Source organism: Ambystoma mexicanum, chromosome 1q (assembly GCF_040938575.1).
Source record: "Ambystoma mexicanum isolate Mex_15411 chromosome 1q, UKY_AmexF1_1, whole genome shotgun sequence".
In the NCBI taxonomy this organism is placed as follows: Eukaryota; Metazoa; Chordata; class Amphibia; order Caudata; family Ambystomatidae; genus Ambystoma; species Ambystoma mexicanum.
The window spans coordinates 1471831461-1471848768 of record NC_090922.1 but is presented as its reverse complement, the minus strand read 5'-3'; the positions used below and the strand labels follow the sequence as shown (position 1 = coordinate 1471848768).

The window sequence follows — 17308 nt, the reverse complement described above, 5'->3', positions numbered from 1 at the left end:
ACCCTCTGTCGATGAGTCTTTATTGGAGATGTTCTGCATGTTGTGTAAATTTTGTCTTATCAGTGCAATTTAGCCTGATCCTCAGGAACTGTCCGTAAGGGAGATTGTACTTTAGTCCCATCGGGTGGTAACTGGAGAAGTGCAGAAGACTATTCTGATCTGTTGTATTGCAAAATAGTTCTGTTTTTAGTATAGGGCTCGGTCTGTAAATCCCAGTGAATTAATGTGTCTGTTGCAAGAGTTGAGCCACTGATGGAAAAAACAAGTTCTTTGGCCGATCCTGTCCAGATTAGGAGGACATCATCGAAGTACCGTCGCCACACAGCCCGGCATTACACACAACCTATCTGTTGCCACGCCAATGGACGCCAACGGCTCCTCTCCTTATGACACAGACACGGCAGTCCCCATGCTGATACTGACACCAATGGAGAGCACCTCCGTGCCCACTGTATGATTCACTTGCAGCTACTTTCTGTTCACGGTAAATCATGTTACTATATTAATGCACACATGATTTCGGGGTCATCTTTTACATACACAAGCAGATCACCTAGCATGTGTCAGCTGAATCAGAGACACGTCGAGCCAGTCTCTCACGCTAGAGAGATACTACATGCCCGTGGGGGAAACCGGTAATGTGCCACTTACATACCATGTTTGTTAACCGGCTATAACTGTTTTCTTTGGGCTGCACTTCATATTCCCAGTGCTGAATCTTCACTTTGGCTACACACGGTGTGAATGTCTGAACATTAGTCTGCGCACCAGAGAAAGCGCTAACTATGTGGGATGCAATCAATTCCTTATGGTTCCCATTAATATCCACACCATTCACCATGAGATGCCATGCACAAAGCGCCACACACCATAGCTCATCTATGATGCACGGATGTGATTCTCCAACTGTGGTGCACTCCTTAAAGCATTTTTGCATCACTACTAGATTTTACACCGTGTAATCGCACCTTCAGGCGATTCACGTTTAGACTAAGATGACTCTCTTCTTGCTCCAACAGACCGTCATCTACAAGGCTTAATTTAGAGTGTATTCCAAGCGTTACCTGGACCCTCTACAAACTACTACTAATGGATATGATATGATAGGTTATTTATAAGGCGCGGGATCGAACCTGTGTTGCTCCGTGTGGTCTTGCTTCCAAGGCGAGCACGTTGCACCTGAGCTATCCTCCCGAGACCAGTCCTTTTCATACCGTGTCTAACAGTTTTCTCACACGGTAATCCCCTTTGGGTTCTCTTCATCAATTTAATGCAATAATAGCTCATTAAATAACAAATGATTCACCTGAATGGCAACCAAGTGACTCAATCGCCACCCTCTGTTTAATACTTCACATATAGATACACAGAGGATCCACTTTCCTCTTCCGTCCTGATGAAGGCCGCCCTACCTTAAGCATCTCAGATCTGCTAAAAGTGTCCGAAACACACCTGTGTCGACTTTTCTTTCCTCAGTGTAGAATGTTAACACTGCCATTTGAAGCTGTTTGATTCAGCAAATGCTATAAGAATGTGGCTCCCAATAGATGAAATGGGCACAACTTTTTTTTGTGAAGAATGTTTCTGTTGTTTTCCCATATGTGCATTGATTTCTTTGCCGTTTTCAGCAAATCACATATGCATAATGTTTTGTTTTGTCCTGTGTAACTAGGATTTTTGCGTAATAGGCAACTAATCCTGTCATTACTAAATTCTTCTGAAACTCGCCATGAGTAAAGCATTTTACTAAACGTTTTTGAGTTACGAGAGTTCTTTGTCCATTCGGGACATCCTGATATTTTTGAACTGTGAAAGAGGACAAAGCACCTGGGCAAGGTGTAAATGTGTAAGAATTGTTAGTAACCTGCTGCTCGCAGGATGAGATCACCTGGGGAAAGTGCAAATGTATAAGTGCACCAGGTCAGAGCAGCATCCTGATTCTGCACTGCCGAAAACGCTATTGTACAAAATGACCTACTCCCAAAAGTTTGACCCCCAAAAGTCCAGACCCCAATTTTCCACATATATATATGTGGGGGGGTAAAGTGACTAAAAAATGTATAGGGGTAAGGTGGGGGGATGTAGGGGGTCTCCCTACACATATATATTTGCGGAAAATTGAAGAAAAAAAAATGGACTTTTGGGAGTCGAACTTTTTGGTTCTGTAAAACCACATAGATCCGCCGAAAACGGAACACCTGTGAGTTACTGCCTGCCTAATAAAGCAGCTGCAGCCTTTTCCACCCACAATCGAAGTCCGGCTGACATTATTACAACGGGGGTAGAAGGCATGTGGGACCAAAATGAAGTAGAGACCAGCAGGGACAGAGAATTGAGTGGTACTCAAACAGGGACGAGGGACCAAGTTTGGGCTGTTGCGGCTACGAATCCAGCTAATTTTTAACATCCACCACCAAAACCCCATACGGGCGTCTGTTGTTGCCCTTCTTGGCACTGACGCATGAAAATGGTAACCATCTAAATAAATAGGATCTCTCAGTTAGTTTTCCTGGAGTAGAATTAAATCTTATTCCAGCAACAACTCAGCACAGCTGCCCTACAGGAGAAGGTGGGAGTGGCTTCTTGTCTTCCAGCTAGCCACAGTACAATTGCAACTACCATACAGGGTAGTGGTCGTCAGAACACTTTTCAGCCACTACCGCCCCACTCTGATCATCAAACTTGAGCGTAGGCGGCACGATCAAGGTACCTTTCTTATGCACTGCCAGTGAAACCTCTTTGCATTTAACAACAGTCCTCAAAGTTTGGATACACCCTTTCCTATCAACTGCATACACCAGGTAGATGAAAGATGCAGTACTTCCTACCAGTACGCAATGAACTCGGGAAGTGCTGCCAATTAACTCTTCAATAAATACAAAGTCGCAGGATATTAAGATTCGCAAGGTGGGTATTTTGTGAAACAAGCCCAGTAAATAAGAAGGATTTATCAATTTTTTCAGATTAGCGATTGGGCCTAGCAGTAACTCTTGGGTTCTAAGGAAACTGCTGCTTCTTGGTGCACTGTTGGTGACTCTGATGAAAACAGTGCAGGTATGGCTGCCTGGTGGCCGCTGTTAGTAACGATCATCAAAGGTGAATACTGTGCAAAACAGTTATTCGAGGCAGCTTTGGCAGGATGCCGGCGGGCACTATCTGGGCAGCTGCGTTACTGGAAGGCACTGCTGGAGCCATTTCTGAATCATTTCCATGTGATAAGTCTGTAACAAGCCATCTAGTACGTCTACCTGCGCTCTGTGGGGCCCTAATTCCCTCTTGCGTTGCTTTTTGGATCTAGGGCTCTTTGCTAGAGTCATTGTAGTATTAGCAGGTTTCTCGCCGATTGTATAGCTAACAGTTTGTGCCGGCGTTTCTGCATTTCCTCACAGGTGGGATATTGAAAAGAGGAATCCGCTGGTGCATTTGACGCATTTTACGGGTGGGGTAGTGAAAAGAGGAATCCGCGTGTGCATTTGACGCATTTTACGGGTGGGATAGTGAAAAGAGGAATCTGCGGGTGCATTTGACGCATTTTACAGGTGGGATAGTGAAAAGAGGACTCTGCGGGTGCATTTGATGCATTTTATGGGTGGGATAGTGAAAAGAGGACTCTGCTGGTGCATTTGACGCATTTTACAGGTGGGATAGTGAAAAGAGGAATCCGCGTGTGCATTTGACACATTTTACGGGTGGGGTAGTGAAACGAGGAATCCGCGGGTGTATTCGACGCATTTTACGGGCGGGATAGTGAAAAGAGGACTCTGCGGGTGCATTTGATGCATTTTATGGGTGGAATTGTGAAAAGAGGAATCCGCGGGTGCATTTGACGCATTTTACCGGTGGGATAGTGAAAAGAGGAATCCGCGTGTGCATTTGACGCATTTTAAGGGTGGGATAGTGAAAAGAGGAATCCGCGTGTGCATTTTACGCATTTTACGGGTGGGATAGTGAGAAGGATAATCCACGGGTGCATTTGACGCATTATTGGCGACTTGAGTCTCAGCAAGGTTGCAGGTAACTGGCATACTTCACAGGGTGCATACATATCTGGGCTTGCTATTTTTGTTTATAGCATTTTGCAAATTCAGAATGGCGTCTCCTTGTTACTTTATGCCACTTTATGTATTTATGTATCCGTCCACATCGTTTTAATAAGATCTTCATGGCAAATTGAAGCACTCCAAAATTAGCGTTGCAACTGGTACCCAGAGAGTCACATACGGGACTTATGACTGGAGTCGCAGTTGCGGGATCCTCATGTTGACTATTGTCATCTCCTTGGGGCTAGTGGGTAATCGCTGACTATCTTGTGGTGGACGGGGGGAGGGGTCGCTGATGCTTTGGCAGGAGACGATGAAAAGCACTTTGTTTTTAGTATTACTCTTTAATTCCGGTGCCACCTGCTGTAAGGAGTAACACAGTTCACGATTTCATTCAGCGATTGGCTGTGCTGATTGGGTTGCTCAACGTGGATCCAGGCACTTAGCCGGGACAGCCCACAGCGGCGCCTCCCACGGTTGCAGCATCCATCACATCATCCATCCTACTACCTTGCCCCGCCCGCCAGGGCCTCTTGAGGATTGCCGGAAACAAAGAGGCAGGATCAGTTTTCAAAGGTGGAAGTCACAAATGCCGCAGCAAGCTTGATTGAAGAATCAAGCAAAGAGTTATCTTACAGGTGATCTGTTTCTCCACCACACCTCAGGATTAATCTACCCTGGGTGTGGCTTCTTAAGCACCATGTTCCAATGGTCTTCTTGTATGGTTTTGATTTTCGCAAGGTGTAAGTTTTGGATTTATTAACAACTTTACTCGGCTTCTCTGCTTGCAATGCCAATATGGGAAAGTGGGAAAAGGTTTACCCGCTATTACGGGTCAATCTGGAGCCACAGACCACTTGTGCACCCAACTGCACACCGCACCACGCTCCACAGCTGTCTGTTTTCTTCTTGCTGATAGATTTTATACATCAGCGGTCATTATTGGATACCGAGGCTTGAATCTCATTACTCCATCTTCTTGGGTTGGTTATGTATTTATGTATTTATTGTATTTGTTGACAGCGCCCAAACCCGTAAGTATCACAGCACTGATACATTCATAATCAAGACAGAACAGAAATAAAGTACATAAGCAAGATGGTTAATGCTGCAGAGAGTCAGGTACTAGTGAAACCCCAATTTCAGGTTAGTCGTATTTGTCAAACAGCCATGTTTTTAGCAGTTTTCTGAAGATGAGGTAGGATGGCTGCTCTGAGATGTGGAGAGATAGGGCATTCCACAGGGCGGGGGCAATGACTGTGAAGCAAGTGCCTTCAGCTCTTTTTCTTGAGAATCTGGGGATGGTTAATGATGGAGTGGTTGAGCACCGTAGGCTGGTGAGTTTGGTTCTTTTGGAGATGCGTTGGGTGAGGAAGGAGGGTGCCGTATTATGGATGCATCTGTGTGTTATTGAGAGAATCTTGAAATCAATATGTGCTTTGATTGGCAACCAGTGAGGGTCACGTCTGGCATTAGAGATGTGGTCCGAGTGCTTCAGGCCCCAGACAGCCTATATGGCATTGTTTTGGATCAGTTGAAGTTTAACCAGATTTTATGAGGAAGTGCCTGCAAGGATGGCAGTGCAGTAGTCCAGTTGGCTGCCTATAATTGCTCTGGCGAGGGTGAGTCAATTGTCAGTGGACAGGAATTTTCTGCTGAGGTTGATGAGTCTAGTGGTGAAGGTCGCTGAGGAGGCGAGGGCCTTGACGTGTTTGTGCATAGATAGTTCTGCATCTAGGGGAGCACCCAGTGTCTTCACATGGCTTGAGATGCTGGTGGGGTTTTCGTCAATGCAGAAGGCGGGGTCTTGCCATTTAAGACGGTATGGGTAGCCTACTATTAGTTCAGGTTTGTCATCATTTAGGCAGAGGTGGTGTTCCGCCATCCATGCCTGAATGATACTGTAGGTTTGATTGATGTTTGCGGTGTCAGTAGCGTGGTTGCCAGTAAGGGTTAGCAGAATTTGGGTGTTGTCTGCAAAGTTTGTATAGAGGATGCTGAGGTTGTCAACGTGGTCAAAGAGGGGCTCAGTGTGCATGTTGTACAGGGTGGGTGAGATGCAGGGACCCTGAGGGACACCATAGGGTATAGGTAGTGGGTCTGCAGCTTCCGAACCTGCAAAGACCCTTGAGATTCAATGGCAGAGAAAAGCTTTGATCCAGCTGGTAGCTTCTCTAGAGAAGTTGAATTTGGTGGTGAGGTGTTGACAGAGAATGTCGTGGTCAACAAGATCGAAGGCTGGGGAGAGGTCAAGGAGGAGGAGGAGGATGGGTAGTTGGCAGCATTGCGGATGCTGTCGAGATGGATTTTAAGATCGAGGAGGTCAGCCTCTGTGCTGTGTCTGAAGCCGGAATGGTGGATGCCCAATAGGTAGTGGGACTCAAGATATGCTTGGTGTTGGACGTATGCAGTGCGGTCTAGAATTTTGAGTAGGTAAGGAACTGTAGTAATGGGGCGGTAGTTGGTTGGGAGGGTGGGATCGAGGGTGGGTTTTTTGATGAGGGGGGTGACCCAGTCTTCCTTGATAGAGGCTGGGATGGGGCTTGTTTGGAAGGAGGCATTTTTTGAAGTCAGAGATGATAGGTGCCAGGTGCACGGCACACATTTTGATGATGTGGACGAGGCAGAGGTCGCCCTTGCAGTTAGAGGGTTTAAGGTATGATGTGGAGGACATCTGCGGAAGAGACTGGAAAGAGGGAAGGGTGGGGGTTCTTGGTGGGTAGAGAGGGAGGTGAATTTAGCAGTAAGCAATGTTTTCTTAAGAATAGTTTGGTTTCTTAATTTGGTTGTTTTGTCAGATAGAGCTGCTTGAACGGTGGTGCACCAGGATTTGTCCTTGGGAAAGTTGGTTATAGGGGGTCCAGGGGCTTCAAGTTCTTTGAAGATTTTGAAGAGCTCTTTAGTGTTTGAACCGGCCTTGCTAATCCTGAAATTATAGATTGACGATTTGGTGGAGATGACGGCAGCTTTGTATGTTTTGGCTGTAGTGTGAAAGGCTTCTTTGTTGTCAGTAGAGGGGCTTTTTCTCCAGAGGTGTTCTAGGGCCCGTTTGTGTTTACGTAGGGAGATAAGTTTGTCAGAGAACCAATTGTGGGTGCAAGGTTTCTTTTGGATAGTAGTTTTGAGAGGCGCGTGAGAGTCAAATGTATGGAGTAATATGGGCGGTGTACGCAGGGAGGACGAAATCAGTGTCGTTTGGGCAGGTAGGGTGGCGAGGAAGGCTGAGATGGTTGGTTCGAGCAACTCAGCAAGGAGTTTGCGTGTGTGTTGGGAGGTTATGGTAATGCACGTGGGGTTGTTGCGGGCATTTGAGTACTCCAGAGGTAAGAGGAAGATGATCAGGGAGTGGTCAGTCCAAAGCATAGGGTGAATGCAAATAAGAAAACTGTATTTTCCTGTACTCCTGTAAGAAATTGTATATTCCTGTATTGCCTTAATGTATATTACTGAGTGTGTAACTAAGAAAATGCATATCCTTGTAATGGGCCCAAATACCTCCGGGTTTGGAGCGCACTATAAATAAATAAATGAATAAACAAACAAACAAACAAACAATGGCTCTGACGGAGATGGGCAGGTTAAGGTGTGAGGTCCAGTCCAGGGTCCGGCCCTTGATATTGGAGGGAGAGCTATTGGCTTGTGTAAAGTTCATCTCTTCTAGTGAGGTGGCGAGGGCAGTGGCTTTGGTGTCGGTGGATCATGGAGGCCAATGTTGTAGTAGTTTGGTTTTGGGTTTGATGAGTGGCATGAAGAGGAGGGACATGTCTATGTCCGGGAAGGTAGTATGACCAGGTGGACGATAGTGGAGGAGGAGGTTGATGGGAGTTTGTGGATGAGTTTGGCGAAGAGCAGTTCGTAGCCTGACAGGGTTTCAAGGGGAGAAGATCTGATAGGAATGGGCGCTTTGGCAATGATACCGACTCCATGTAGTCGTGGGTTAGGATTCTTCATGGTCTGTGTGGACTTGTCACAGTAGAGCTGTTTTCACAGGGTCTTCGCCACACGTGCCATGTTCCGCGCTGAAATTAACCTTATGTAGTGAGTCCAGTGGAACATTGCTGAGGCACACCGCCTCCAGGAAAGGTACACTCCGCCTCCAGGAAAGGTAATGGTGAACACACTTAGGCTCCAACCACTACAGACCACTTGTGCACCCACTTGCAGACCACGCCACGCTGAAATGGACCTTATGTAGTGAGTGCAGTCGAACACTGCTGAGGGACTCTGCCTCTAGAAAAGGTAATGGTGCACCAACTTGCACACTGCGCCGCTTGGCGCTAAAATTTACCTTATGTAGTGAGGCCAGTGGAACACTGCTGAGGGACTCCACCTCCAGGAAAGGTAATAGTGAACAGACTCAGGCTCCAACCACTACAAACCACTTGTGCACCCACTTGCAGACCGCGCCACGCTGAAATGGAGCTTATGTAGTGAGTGCAGTGGAACACTGCTGAGCGCCTCCGCCTCCGGGAACTTTAATAGTGTCAGACAGTGTTTAACAAAGGTATGGACCAGAATTCTGAGTGGCAGTATGTCTGGCAATGTCATATTTGGGTTCCAGGAAAAAAAAGTAAAACAGCTTAAAGTGGGATAGACAAGCAAGTACTCTCACAGCTTGTAGGCTGATGACCTGTACTTAATGAGAACCCCTCTTCCCTCCCAAGAGTAAAGTATGGCTTCTCAGAACTTCAGCATTGTGGGAATCGGGCCTAACAATATCATTTGGTCTCTCTAAGCCCTCACTGGTGGACACTTGAGGAATCGCCCCAACCTTGCTGTATTCCAAAATTGAACTCTGTTATTTTCACATGCCTCTGAATTTTATGTTGGTGCAGTTAATAAGACGCAGTTCATCATTTTTACTAATGCATTTCCTAGGTGAATTTCATTATGTTTCCTGATACATACTACATTCCTAGTCCTTGCTTTTCACAATGTTATCTAATAATTTGTTTACGACCCACTGCTATTCATATTGCCATCTTTTGTATGGGCCTCAGCAGGGTCTTGGCGGATCCCAGCAGTAATTGCGCTGGGATACCGCCAATGCTATTAGCGTTACCGCAACTCAGTCCGGCGCAATTTGTGTGGCATCCCAAGTTGCGGTGGCGCTGTAATTCCCCAATTTTTTTAGAGTCCATGGGACTCTATGGGGCTTTTATACGCTATTACCGCTGGTGGTATTAGCACTGGCAGCAATTGCAATGAAAATGGGCAGAAAGATGGAGATTTACTTCCAGCTCAAAATTGGAGGTAAATCTCCAGCTTTCCGCCCAAACTCGGGATTGGGCGGAGCATTAATGCGGCTCTAACAGCATTACTGCCGCATTTCTGTCACTCCGCCAACCTGTGTTGAGGCCCTAAGTCTCCTAGTGCACTTGGCTTCAAAACGGACCTATAGTACTGGTTACATCTTTTCATTGCCTGCACATGCCAGATTGCACTTGCCAAGGGAATGATTAGCATGATTCCCTAGCTCATGGCTCCAGTGTACTCTAGTGGTGTAGTTAGTTCAGCCTGTTACATATTCAGTCTCTTTGTTGTGTACAGCTATAGCAATTCTTTAAATTAGGGGAACATTGTATCTAGTACCTAAAGGCACTTATTGCTGGCTTGGAGAAAGGAGATCGTAATGAGGTTGCTTTCGAACCATGTGTCCTTTATTTTGAACACTGTGGAATCCAGAATATGTTGTTTTTAAGGCATTGAGCAAAGCCAAGGCACTGCTATCGATCCGTTTTGGAAGAAACGAGTCTGACAATCCTCGTTTGCATCATATGAGGACATTCCTGAGCACGCTGTAGGGGGTATTTCATGTAAAGGCACCTTAGTTATTGAACCAAACAAAGTGTGCTTGGATTATGCAATTCTGTCATGAGAAAATCTCCCACAATGTTGAAGAGACAGATGTTAAGAAGAGACACATGTATTCTGCACAGCCCTGTTGCACCACAATAATGCACATTATGCATAATTATACCAGAAGTATAGCCCTGTCTTTAAAAATCACTAACTTGTATATGTGTATTGTTTTTCATCTCTGTAATGTGAAGCTCATTGAGGATATGTGTTACCCAACAGTTAATTTAAATAATGTTTCTTTTATACAAACATATGGGTGAAGTGGACTGACAAGTGGCCAGTCTGCAGTGTCTACTGGTTACTCTTCATCTTGCTCGCTGCTGCTCCTGCCTCCTGCCTCACAAGCTCAAACTAGGAAGCACCTACAAACCCGGCAACTCCTGCGAAGCGACCCACAAAGTAGACTGACAAGTAGCCAGTCTTCAGTCCGCGGCCCGATGGTCGAGGACTGCTGGGTCTACCGCCTGCTGTAACGGCTACCTGTGCTACGGACGTTTTCGGTGAGTACGCTGAACACTTCGAGGCTCTTTGGTTTGCTTGCTGACTTGAAGCGTCCAAGAGACTGCAGCAAATGTCTCCCTTTGATTTAGGCTTGCCGCTGTCTCCATTCTGGTGGTGTGGCGCACCCTGATCTGCTCACGTTCACGCCAACTTTTGAGTACACTTCCAGTATGAGATCAGGCCAATCTGCTCAAGAAGACCAACCAGAACTACTAACTCCAGAATGCCTTGCAAGCTGCAGTATTCACGTACTTTTGTAGTCTGCCTCACTCTGCAAATTTACTCCTCCCTCTTCCAGCGCTCAAAGGGAATGGCAAATACTCCCCATGAATCACGACTTGGGGGGTATCCCGCAGCTTACTTTGAACTCTGATGACCAGTTGAATCCGGTCAGCGCGGAAAATGCGGGAATTGTTAACCCTTGAGTCAAAGGCCTGGGGGCATGCCTAAATCCAAAAAAGAAATTTGCTGACCTTAAAAGCCCTCGTTCTAACTCTGTTTTCTCCCCAATTGCCGGTCAGCAATTTATAGACCATTATTTTGTGAAATCAATCACCACAAGCACGGAATCAAAATCTGTGGCTCCAGTAAAAGGAATGGCCATTCCAATGTTGGATCACTCCATTATGAAGGAACAAAGCGCAATGGCCGGGAGAAAAGATCTCACCGACTTCAACATGATTGAATTTGCCGACCAGGCCCCGGAAAATAACCTACACATGGGGATACCGCCTAATAATATTGTCGGCAGTGTCATTCAACAAACATGCAATGCTTCCAATTTGGGATTTCCATCTGACCTAACCAATATCATTGATAAATCCTCGATTACCAACGAACCTGATGGTCATGCTCGTGTTAGGTCAGTCAGTCCTCAGCCGAGGCAGCCGACCATACTGAAAACCCTGCAATGCATCATACACTCTGTGAAGTCGACGAAAGAATTAGCCCGACCCATCCTACCGTCTCTGCACTAAATATGGTCTTAAGCTCTTTTGTTGCTCTGTATGATAACATCTGGAAAAAAATGAAGACCACAAACTCAATGATAACTGAGGTGAATGGCAAATTGTATACCATCGGTTTGGCGTTGCGTTTTTTACCCAGTTGTAGGCTGTTTGGCAAGCCAGGGCGGTGGGCTTTGGCCGCCCAATTGAAAAAGTGTAGTCTCTGATGAGATAATTGAGATAGCCGAACAGTCTGTCGACCAGTATGTCGAAATTGTCTTGGCCTCTACCTCTGTCGCACCTGCTCCCCAGTGCTGCAACCTGAAAGACGTCTCTTTGCCCTCTCGTCCAACTACAGAGGCTATGTTACGAATGATTTGACCCAGGAACCTTCGTTCCCTCTTAACTTAGACAAACATAAAGAGGCTTGGCGAGGGGTCCACTGAGTCCCGTGACTTATCCTCGCCAAACAAATCAACAAGGTAAAAATGGCTAGAAATGCAGAGAAAAAAACTTCTGCTATCGCGGAGAAACATGCAAAGTGCCTTACGAATCAATTCCAAGCCGTTTTCAGCATCAAATGTGTCTCCTTTGCTGGAAGAAGGGAGAACTTTGGAAAAACCGGATGTGAAGCCATCTACAGCAGACTTTACTTCTCAGACGGACTCTGTGCCCCAGGACAGTTCTGCATCCCCACCTACCTCTCTATCGAATCAGAGGATAAGCACAGGTGTCATGTGTGATCTATTGCCCAGGCTTATTGCGACACGGGTAGTCCAAAACATATTTCCCGTCCTTAATAGCTCTGAGTGCATTAATAACCTTTTCAATCGTGGTCTGCAATCATATGAAGGGGAAAAGGCTACACTGTCCAAAGGTGATAACTTGCTACAGTCTCTATACTGTCCAGATACTCAGGTTCCTTACCACCTTATTGCTTCTGGTGTGGGCGGTATAGTGAACCCTTCCTCAATGGGCCCCGCTCGCCTCCCATCACAGCGGAACTACGATTGTAGGTCCTTTTCTAAAAACCTGGGGCCCTGGCCGTATGCTCTGCACTGCCCTGTCACTAAGGCCCTGGGCCAATCCAGTAATTCTGGTTCTGGGGTGTAGAAAAGTACGGGCAATCCACTGCTTCTGGTGCTCATGTCTTGGGGAAACTACCTCCCAACTTATAACCAACTCTGGCAGCAGGTGTGGGGCAACTCCTGGGGTGACCACACAAGGCTAATGTACATCAGCCGATTGGGGCCCATTTGATTAGTCTTGAGCCCAAGAGACCTAAATCTTACAGCATATTGCAACAAGCGAGAGGAAATGACGATCAGTGGGGCGGAAACAATAGAAACCAGGTGGGCCTTAGGAAAGAACCGACTCCAAGTAAAAGTGAGTTCTTACTAAAAATGAACTAGCCTATTGGGCCCTAACATCTTGGTCTGCTTAAATAGGTCTAATATCCTGCATATTTATGCCGAAATACCAGCCCTGGGTTTACTTTCCTCCTCTGATACTGACTCTGTTGCTTTCCCTGACAGAAACCATCTAGAAACCTCTATCATTCATTTTAATTCAAACTTGGTCAAGGAGCTTGTTTACTCTAACAGGCTTAGCCTACAAGCTCTTGGCTTTGATTGCTACATGAGGGCGGCGACTAAGTTCAATGAGGGGGCTTGCGTATTATGGTCCATCCCATATGTGGTTAGTGTTGATGAACAACCTGATGGCAATGATATCGATTGGCCGTCACTCACATCAACACTGTGGCATAAACCCGATCCATAGTCAACTTACTGTTGTTTCTCCTGTGAAGAGAGATATGTCCCTGTTTATTACATTGTGGAATACGAGGGGCGGCCACCATCTCTTTACCAATTGCTTGTTTGCTTGTTGTGACTACCTTCAAAGAAGCAAACTGCATTTTGCTCCAAGAGACCTGGCTGATCGAGGCCCCAGTGATTGATGGCTTTCAAGTGTTCAACCAAGCAGCAAGGGCCAGTAAGGGTGGGAGGGCATCCGGAGGGCTTCTAATTGCTGTGGATTCGGCCTTGGAAATGGCCGCTGTAATCTTTGATGAACTTCCATTTGGGGCCATGGCAATTGCTATGGCCTCAGCTGACCTGACTTTCAAACTATTAGTGGTGAATATTTATTGGCACAAGGGGATTGCTGAGCTTAAATCTTTCCTAGCGGCGATATGCGCCTGCATTCTTCTATGGTCAGCTGGTAACCTTGACGGAAAGGTCATGGATCTAAATGCTAACTGTGCTTTACAGGATATGCAAAACGATTTGATTGAACAATCGTCAGAATTTGAAATTCCAAGCAGGAAGAAGCTGGTGCATTGCTCCAGGGAGATTGGGGCTTCATCCATTGAATGGGAAGGACTTTAACAAAGCAACTAATACGCAAACATGGTTTAGAGGGGTTAGATCATCGACTCTGGACTATGTCTTTGTAGATGATTACTTGTCGAATTGTTGTACTTCTTTCACTGTGCTCAGGAATGATTGGGGTGATCATGGAATACTAAAAGCTGAATTCAACATTGCATTAATCACCAGGGAACAGATAGATTTGTCGCATTCACTAGCTACTTCTACAGGTAATGCAATTTGCTGGTCCGAGACCAATATCGCAATCCTGAACCAAGAACTCCATTCGATTATGTCAACAACTTACCCAGGATCCTGTGACAAAAGGGAATTCTGCAAAGAAAATTAAGCAAAAATACAAGAATTTCTGCCAACCCAAGAGAGCGCTAATGATGTAGTGTGATGCTGAAACCATGCTCCAAGTCCTGATTATCTCCAATGTGAGGTCGTTTTGGTCCCTAATCAATAATCAAGATCGCATTACCATTACTTCGCAATTAAACGCAGTTCCAGAATCTAATTGGATCCGGTTTTTCAGGATCTCTTTGGATCTCCCCCTGATAATGATGGTAATGATTTAAGTTATTCACAACCTATTACAGAAATGCAAGAAGGCCCGAGCCTGGGTCTGAACGGCCTCACTAACAATACCTTTAAGGCCGACCTGGTTAACTTGCTGTTTTTGCAATTCAGGAGTATGCTTAACACTGAATTGTTTTCATGCTCATTGAAATATTTACTGTATTTTAAATCTTTGCATTACCTTCTAGGAATACTTTGTGCTTTTTATGTATATATATCACAAATAGACAAACCAAACTAACTGTATGTAATTATTCTGTGGTACAAGGTCCCTATAAACTACGGCAAGCAAATGTGTTCTAACATGAGGTCTACTATGCATATCTTTTTTTCTGATGATGTCACCTGTCATAGAAGATTAAAAGAAATCAGCTCTATTGCAGAGTGATGCATAGCTGCATACATTATATAATATTATATATGAGTCTTACTTACTTCAGCTTCTGGGTATGGTTTACAAAAATCCTGTGCCACTCTGCCTCCCATAATGCACGAGTGTACCCCCTCCCAGTGAACACCTTCAATCTCCACAGCAAAAGTACACATTGAGAGTACTGTGTCGGTGTTTACACCCATGTAACGTTCTCCAGCAACTCTGCTGATAGAACTGTACAAAGAGTGGTTTTAAAATATGGTATAGAAGAGTCAACGGACAGGAAGGAGCTATCTCCTTATTATGACTGACAGGTTTCTCCCACAGCCCTTCCCTCCCAATCACCTCCCCCAAGTGTCCTTATGATCTCGTCACTTCATTTCCTAGGCTTCCTCAGGTCTCCCCTCTAGTCCTTACATTGCCCCTTTAATGTCCATGCTCGCCCACTTACTCCTCCAGTCTCTGCCTCAGCCCCTCGTATCTCCCTCATAGTCTCTTCTATATCCCCACAATCCTCTGCCTCTCAACCAGCACCACATGTCCGCCCCAAAACCCTAAGTCTCCACATCAGTCCCCAAGCCTCGCTCATGGACCCTTTGCCCCCAGCTATTCTCTCCATATCCACGCCACAGCCGCTGTCTCGTCATCCGTCCCCATATCATGCCTCCCACTTTCTGTATCTCCTTCAAGGTCTCGATGCACCCTTATCAGTCACCATATCTCCATGATAGGCTCTCACCTATCCTCTAACTAACTGCCCACAGAGCCTCCATGTCTCATCAGTCCAATGCCTCAATGTTAGCCCCCATGCCTCTCGCGTATCCTCTCCCACAGCCATCAGGTATCTTCTGGAGTCCTGATGTCTCCGAGATAGCCTCCCAGGCCTCCCACTAATTGATATGATATGATATTATATGATGTCTCCATGATAGCAGCCTGACTTCCCACTTATCCTTTCCATATCCCCCCAGAGCCTCCATGTCTGTTCATAGGCCCCATATCACACTGAGGCACTCCTATGCCGGCCACTTATCCATCTTATCTTTCTCACAGCCTCCTGCCTCCTCATTATTCCTCATGTTTCCACAATAGCCAACATGCCTCCCGCCTTTGCTTCCTGTATCTTCCTTCATCCTCCATGTGTCCTCTTCAGCTCTGTATAATTTTAGTTTGATGACCTCATTTCTTCTCATGCGCATTATTTAATCCTCTCAGGCTCCAGGTTTCCCGTTACTGTTGCCGGTCTCCACTTCCTATGCCTCCCCTGCCTGCTCATTGGTCACCCATACCTCCTTCTCAGCCTCCAAATCACTGCATCAGTACAAATAATTTAATTTAATTTTAATTTAATTTAAATAATCTCCCTTGTCTCCCCATGCCGCTTAAACACAGCCTCCAAAGCTTCCGATTAGCACCCATGTCTGTCCATCAGACATCAACTTCTTTGGACAGTCCCCTTTATTTCCCTTTCGACCACTTGTGTAACCCAAGGGGCCTTCCTGTCTCTCCAGTCCCACACAGGGCTGCATATGTCTCCCATCAGCCAGATTTTTCTACTAAAACATCTTATGTCTCCCAGCAGCCAGCCACCTATCCCAATTAGATACTGATGTCTCCACACATCATCCCACTCCCCTGAGCCTATTGCCCGTTTATCTTCAGCCATGGTTGTTCCCATTGTATCTCGGAAGGATAGCTCAGGGGCAACGTGGAGCAACACAGGTTCGATCCCCATGTCCACGCTTAGAAACCTCTGGGTATTAAGCGCGTTATAAATAGCTTATCATATCATCATATCCTTGGCAGATCCCAATATCTCTTTCGAAACATCAGACTGAATTGTCATAAGCCCTTCCTTCATGTATTCCCCACAGACGCAGCGTACCCCACAAGGCCCCACGTCTAGACCTCGGCCACATGGAATCCATAGCTGGCTGAAATGACCAGCTTCCGTCACATAGGATTAAGGCGTGATGGTCATGACCCTGGTCTATATTCACTGCAGTTCTGGGAACTACCTCCCTCATTAATGTTATCCAGGGAAGAGCCACCAGGAGGTTATAATGCAGAATAATAATGAAGATTGGATTCTTCAGCAAAGGCATAGCCTTGCAAAACTCATGTCAAGCCTCAAACAGAGCTCCCCGAACACCAAACAGAGCGGTAGAGGAAAAGGTAGGAAACCAAAATAATTCTGATGGCCTTCCTGCATGCCCTATTCAAAAAAGACCAATGTCACTCAAGCAATTCCTGGGGGCTGAGTTCAATACATCCCCTAACATGGTACAGCTATTCCATGTGTCATGTAGAAAGAAACTCAAACTCTCCTATTATCTCTTTAACAGTAGGTAGTGCAATCATTTCAGCAGAACAGTCAACACATAGCAATACACACATTCAAATTGGTGACATATAGTAATAGATTGTAATCACAAGTAGTCCCTCCCAGCAGTCTCACTTGAGGGACTAATTGTGAAAGGTGCGTGACTCACTTGAGGGTTTCATGACACAATGGAAGCCTGTGTAGTGCTGCAGATAGGCAGCCTGTGTGGTTTCATGAGGACATTGGTAAGCGAGGCAATGACCCGGCTGCACACTTGTGTCACATGTGCGCCCTCCTCCTTTGGATGG

General features: G+C 45.9%; 1 protein-coding gene across 3 annotated transcripts in view; it reads right to left on the bottom strand.

Annotated features, from left to right (window-relative positions):
• LOC138549874 (peroxiredoxin-2-like) overlaps positions 1-17308 on the bottom strand; it is a 1255072-nt gene that overhangs the window by 1095360 nt on the left and 142404 nt on the right. The gene's annotated exons all lie outside the window — the stretch shown is intronic.